General features: G+C 41.5%; 2 pseudogenes; both read right to left on the bottom strand.

The window, feature by feature from the left end:
- Positions 1-774: 774 nt before the first annotated feature.
- Positions 775-4,548, bottom strand: Rack1-ps2 (receptor for activated C kinase 1, pseudogene 2; annotated as a pseudogene).
- Olr216-ps (olfactory receptor pseudogene 216) lies at positions 4,908-5,881 on the bottom strand (annotated as a pseudogene).

The raw sequence follows: 7,061 nt of genomic DNA, 5'->3' as shown, positions 1-7,061 counted from the left end.
GGGCCAGGGATGTGGGCAGGGGTGGGCAGTGTTGGTGGTCTCTTCTGCTCTGCAGCCTCAGGAGTGCCCACTGACCAGGCGGTGAGGTCTCTTTCCCACGGGGTCTGGGAGCAGAGAGCTGCTGCGGGCCGGGATCCGTGGGTGTGGGACTTCCGGTAAACACAGGACGTGCCCGGTCCTAGAGGAAATCTGCCTCTGTGTGTCCAGATTTCACCAGGCAGCTTTCTTGCAGCAGACAAGTTGGTCTTACCTGTGGTCCCGAGGCTCAAGTTTGCTCGCGGGGTGCTGCCCACGGGCTCTCTGCGGCGGCAGCAACCAGGAAGACCTGTGCCACCCCTTCCGGGAGCTTCAGTGTACCAGGGTTCCAGATGGCCTTTGGTGTTTTCCTCTGGCGTCTGAGATGTATGTACAGAGAGCAGTCTCTTCTGGTTTCCCAGGCTTGTCTGCCTCTCTGAAGGTTTAGCTCTCCCTCCCACGGGATTTGGGTGCAGAGAACTCTCCTTCCCCTCTTTTGAGGAGTTCCCTGAGCTTCAAGGGGAGAGACCTGATGGAGACCTCTGATTTAGAATCTCTCCACATTACTGCCTAGCTGATGGGTCTCTGTACTCACTCCCACCTGCTGTGGGAATCCCCTGCAAGGAGGCCTGGACAAGGTACCTATCTATGAATATTGCAAAACATCATTAGGAATCATTTTATTGATTTGTTTTCAAAAAGTCAGTTTTATTTTTAAAACTGTCATAAACTTATCATGAATACCAGTAGTCACCATATTCACACCAAATTGCCTGTATATCCGGCAAACAGAGTTGGCTATCAGCCGACTACGTCAGAGAGGTAGACTGGGGTTTTTCTGCCTTGCTACTGTTGCTGGTTAATTTCTTGCTTCCGTTCATCTACAATGATCTTACCCCTGAGTCTCAGAGCTTGAAACTGGGGTCAGTGGCAGCAAGAGTCAGTAGCAGCTGGGACAGAAGCACAAGGTATCAATAATGTCTAGTGTGTAAAGGTGTTTGCCTTCATTGAGTTCCCACAGCATAGTCTGGTCATCCTTGCCTCCAAAAGCACAGAGGGATATATTTGAAGAGACCGTTAGATGAACCTGACTGTGATCAAATTGTCAGTGTAGCCAATGTAGTTGGTCTTCAATTTGCAATTAGCCAAATTCCATACCTTGACCAGCTTGTCAATCCACCAGAGACAATGATAGGATTGCTGCTGTTTGTGTAGAAGTATATACAGCCACCCATTCTGAATGACTCTCATCCTGGACAATATACTTGCAGACATCTAGAGTATTCCATAACACTATGGTATTGTCTCAGAATCCAGAGACAATCTGCCAGTGGTGGTTGTGATCTGTGTTATCCAGCTCTATTGGCCTTTGAGAGTCTCACAAAGGGTTATATGCTTGGTCATGACTGTAGCTGTTGTGAGTGTCACAGAAGCAACAATGCTGGCACCTGATAACTCAGGAAGCTAAGTCCCATGTGACCCTGTTGTGTGTTTGCCTGTTATGTTTGGCTCTACTGTAGGTCTCTTGGCTATCCAGTTTCCAGTTCTGGGATATTCAGTCAGTGTAGAACATGGGCTTCCTCTTAGGGTATGGGCCTCAGGTTAAACTAAACATTGATTGGCCCAACAAGTTCTGTACCAGCACTGCTACAGCTTATCTTGCAGGCAGGATTGATTGTAAGTCAAGGGTTTTGTGGCTTCGTGGACATCCAGGTTTCTTTTTCTTTAATCTGCAAATAACCGTCCCATGTCAAAGAGACTAGAATTAAAGGATAAAGTCTCTGTGTAAGCAACAACTCAGCCTCTCTACAATCAATGTGCTGTGTGGATGGTGTTCTTGACAATGGGGTCCCCACAGTTCATATTTCAGAGAGTAACTCTGACATAGCATCAGCCTTGGTCCTTAAGGGATCTCCATGGGACACCATCAAGAATCTAATTACAAAATATCATCCTGAGTGAGCTAACCCAGATCGTGAAAGACAAACATAGTATGTGTTCACTTATAAGTGATGTATTAGTCAGGGTTCTCTAGTCACAACATGTGGAATGTCTCTATGTAGTAAGGGAGTTTATTGTAATGACTAATAGTCTGCAATGCAACTTAACCCAACAATGGACAACAGTGAGTGGGAAGTCCAAGAATCTAATAGTTGTTCAGTCCCATGAGGCTAGTTGTTACTGGTGGTCTGTATAAGCTGGTATCCTGAAGAAGTAGGTTTCAATGGGTGTGCTGGCAAGTTCTATACAGGTAGGTGAAGAAGACTGAGTCTTCCTTCTTCAATTGTCTTTATGTAGGCCTCCAGCAATAGGTATGTACCACCATGCCTAGATTTGGAATTTTTTTCGGTTCCAGGCTGGCCTTGACCTCAGAGATCTGCTTGTCTCAGTCTTTTGGGAATGTCCTACCTTGCTTGGGCCTAAGCATTTCAAGGCCACTATGCCACAAGATCTAGATCAAAAGCATGAGTCATCTCATGTTAAGATCTGGGTCAGACGCCTGTGTCTTCTAGCCTCAAGTTCTGGACCACAGATGTGCCCTCCATTTCTAGATTGTAGTTTGTTCCAGAGGTAGTTAAGTCAACAATCAGGAATAGCCATCACAAGAGGATATTAGCTGTTAAGTAAATGACAATCAAACTATAATCTACAGACCCAATGAGGTTATGTAAAGAGGAGGGATGCATGAACCTCCATGGGGAGGGGAAATAGAAGAGATTTTGTAGGTGGACTGGAGGTGAGTGGAGAAAGGACCAAGAGGGACCAGATTGTCAGTGGAATGAACAGAGAGAAAAAGTGCGGGGAAAGATAGAATCAGTGAGTATTGGGGGTGGCAGTGATGTGGAAACTAAGTTCAGTGGGACCTACATGGAATCTATGAGGGTGATCACTCTAGTGAGGATTTCTAGTAATAGAGGCTACAGAATCTAAACTGTCTATCTTTTTAGCCAGACAAACCTTGCAGCGATGTGACTGGGTTGAATTTCATTTTAAAATCTTTTTCCCTGTACCTTTTCTTAAAAAGTTTAACACTTTTCAATATATAATCAATTTTCAATTAAAAATATCAAAACTAGCAAGAAATAAAGCAAGTCATCTTGGGAGAATTAAATGGCAAATAGGGAAATTAAGTAGCAGAAATGAAATAAAGCAGGAATGAAAGGAGAGGAACAGGATATATTAATAATAATAATAATAATAATAATAATAATAATAATAATAAATGATAATAAAATAATAAAAGAACTAGGATACAAACTCCAAAAATACAGTCAAATCTGTTTCATATTGGCCATCAATTACTCAGCATGTAGCCTTCCACTAAGTGTGGTTCGTAGACCCAGTGAAACTTTATCAGAGAAAAGTAAATTTTTGCTCTGCAATAAGTTACCAATTGGAGATAGCTTCTGGGTAGGGATGGCACTTGTGTGTACTGCTCATCTCAGTGCTGGGCCCCCATCTGGCTTAGATCTGTGCAGGCCCAGAGCATGCTGACACAGTCTGGAATTCCATGTGTGTCAGTCCTGTTTCATCTGAAGGCTTTGTTTTCCTAATGTCTTCATGTTCATTGGCTCTTATAATATTTTCACTTTGTCTTCTACAGAGTTTCCTGAGAACTGAGAGGAAATGGAAACATCCCATTTAGGACAGAGTTTTCCAAGACCTCACACTCTCTTCACTTTGTCTAGTTGTGGGTCTATTTGTTCCCTTCTGCTGCCGAAGAAAATCTCCCAGATGATGGCTAAGCAAGACACTGATCTACGAATGTAGTAGAATGACATTTGGAATTATTTTATTGCAATGCTCTTTTAACAGAACAGAAGTATTTAGTTTCTACCTAAGCCCATGGCCTATATAGTCTTGTGTTCTTGATCCTCTAATCTGAGCATTGCTGGGCATTGGTTCCACAGTTTTGTCTGTCAATGCTTTTTTGTCTTTGTTTTTAAATCATAAAGGTCTCTTTCTGAAAATTATGCTGAAAAGTTAAAAAATAAAACTTTTAATATTTTTGAGATAATGAAATAAAAGAATTAAGACAGGAAGGCTTTAAGAAGAGGGAAATGAAGTGGAAACTTCTGGGTTCTTTGGGAAGTCAGTTGTGCCAGATGGTGTTTTTCTGGGGCACACATGGGAAGGAATGTTTTACTAAAGTGGACATATGTGAAAGGATGTTTCACTAAGGCAGACTTGTGAAGGAATGTTTTATTGAAGCAGACACAGGTGAAAGTATTCCTTGATAAAGCAAGCATGTGAAAAGGACACATGATGAAAGATCCTTTGCTAATGACACACACACACACACACACACACACACACACACACACACACACACGTACTGGTCCACCTTACATTGATTAGTAGAGCTCTATTTATCATGACTTTATAGAGAGAAGCACATCAAACTTTACCCAAGAGGTTCTGTTTGTTCTTGCGGCTCCCATAGACTCGGGCGCATTGGCAGAGTGGTGTCAGGTGATACTGGCTCATGAGGAGGTTTGCTAAGGCAGACTCATGTACTGAGGTAAGACTCATGGAGGACACATGATGTTTGGAGGAAGTGTAAATAAGAGTCAGTGGACTGTGAGTGGGGCTTGCTGGTAGAGATAACTGTACAAGGCTTCTTGGTCTTGAGTATTCACCAATATTTCCCTTGGTGAGAGAAGCACAGCCAAGGACTTCTGTCATTTCTGGTAATCCTGGATCATCCTCCTGATTTGTGCTGATTCAGCTGAGGCCTAACTGTTCCTGCTAGGTCATGCCACCACTGCTGCTATCCCAACACTACTGAACTGGACTACTGGTATATCCATAAAGTGTTTGTGAGTGGGTTGAGCTACATTGCTGTCCTGTCAATGGAACTGATGATTTCTTGACAATATATAGATAGATTTTGATCAAAAGAATCATTTCTGAACAGGTCCATTTCTCCTTTATCATAGTATTTCTTTTTCACTACCTCTGGCAGGTGGTGGGCTAGAAGGAAAGTTAAAGGGAGGTAGAACTAGGCAGGATGTACATGATTGAGAGGCCCACAGTACATCCCAACCACAGTTAGGTAGGAAGAGCAGAAAATAAGAGCTTTCTTTCTGCTTACATTTGAAGATATTTTGAGCACAGTGAACAGAATTAATGAGTAGGAGGCCAGGATGGCAGAAAGAGGAGGAATGAGCATTGTCACAGCCATCAAATAAACCATAAGTTCATAGCTGGAGGTGTCTGCACAGGTCAGCTTCAACAGTGGAGGGATCTCACAGAAAAGGTGTCTGATCTGCCAGGATTTGCAGAAGGGATACTGCATAGTATAGATGGTATGTCCAAGGGCACTCAGAGAAGCTGGAATCCATGATGTGGCTACCATAAGCCAGCAGATACTTGGCCTCATGAAGACCATGTAGTTCAATGGATGACAAATGGCCACATACCTGTCATAAGCCATGAATGCTGGAAGGAGGTCCTCTGCACTATTCAGTGCCAGTTCTAGGAAGGGCAAAATCACCATTGGTGACAGTGTTGTCTTTGAGCAGAAAATCCATGACAGCTTTGGGACTAATAACTAAGGTAAGAAGATCCATGAGAGACAGCTGCCCAAGCAAGAGGTAGATGGGAACATGGAGATTGACATTCATTGTGATGACCAGGATCAGCATTCCATTGCTGATCAGTGCCAACATGTAGTGATGTAGCACATAGCAGTTCAGGAGGGCCACTGCCATCCAGAATCCCCACCAAGATAAAGCCACTTCTCAACGTGGAGTTCCAGGGCTCCATTTGTTGTGGTCTCTTTACTTGCCCAGAAACAGTTGACTCAGTTTAGTTTTGCTACTATGGGCCTAGTTTTGTAAAACTGGAGGCCTCTGAGGATGTGCAATATGACTCTCATAAGATGGTATTTCCCCCTACTAAATAGCTAAGCTTCTTGGTTTTCAAATTTCTAGTTCTAGATTATATCTAGATAAAAGTTCTGTTTATGCATAGAATAGGTATATAGTAATACCTAAACATCATGTTATCCTTTTATGAAATACTGAGCAGGACATTAAACTTGTATAAATGCAAGATAAGTTAAATTATCTTTTGAGTTAAGGTTATTCTGAAATACTTGTCCTATATTATTACATTTAACTAATGCCTTAAATATTACAATTAGTTTCTCATACATTTGTTTAAATATGTATTTAACAAATACATATTGGTTAAGAGATGTGATTTCAAAAATTGCTACTGGAATTTTCCACATTTCTTTATTTGTTTGTATGATTTTAGCAGGGATATTTCTGTATATTCAAGACTCCCCTCATTTGATAGTGCTCTTGCCTAGACCTTCTGAGTGTTGGAATTTCAATCAAACTCCCTAGCTTTTATTCTATATGTTATAATCCAATATGCTTATAGTGAATCTCATTAAAAGAAGACAAATTTGTTTACCTTAGTTATTTCTATTGCACAGTTCCCCCTTCTCCACGAGTCTTTAGAGGAGTATTAACTGTCAGAAACTAGATTATACTAGTGAGAAAGTGTTGCATTTAGACTTAAACCTTTATGATCACAACAAACATATTTGGTTTACTGTATTTGTATTCAGTGAGTACATGGAAATATACAGAATTGTAACTCATAAGTCCTTTCACAGAAACAAGATTCTGATTTGTTTTAGAGAAATGATGAAAATGACTACAAACAGGTAGTTTTTGTTGTATTTTGGCCCAATAATTGAAGCCTAATGTTGCCTTTTGCCTTGGTCTTTACTTTCCCTCTTGCAAGTATGAAGTAAAGGCAGCAGATAGAAGAAATGCAGGGATGGGGAGGAAATACAGCTTTTTTAGAATGCTGGTGTTGATGTTATGTGTGTGTGTGTGTGTATGTGTGTGTGTGTGTGTGTGCGTGCATGTGTATGTGTATGTGTGTATGTGTGTGTGTGCATGCGTGCATGTGTATGTGTATGTGTGTATGTATGTATTTATGTATATATAAATGTATATATAAAATGTTGACATATCATTAGTTTCCATTGTCTTCACAAGAAGATATTAGTACCTTAACAGGTA

Source organism: Rattus norvegicus, chromosome 1, assembly GCF_036323735.1.
Source record: "Rattus norvegicus strain BN/NHsdMcwi chromosome 1, GRCr8, whole genome shotgun sequence".
Taxonomy (NCBI): Eukaryota; Metazoa; Chordata; class Mammalia; order Rodentia; family Muridae; genus Rattus; species Rattus norvegicus.
Note: the sequence above shows the minus strand (reverse complement) of the source record. Positions and strands in the feature narration are given on the sequence as shown.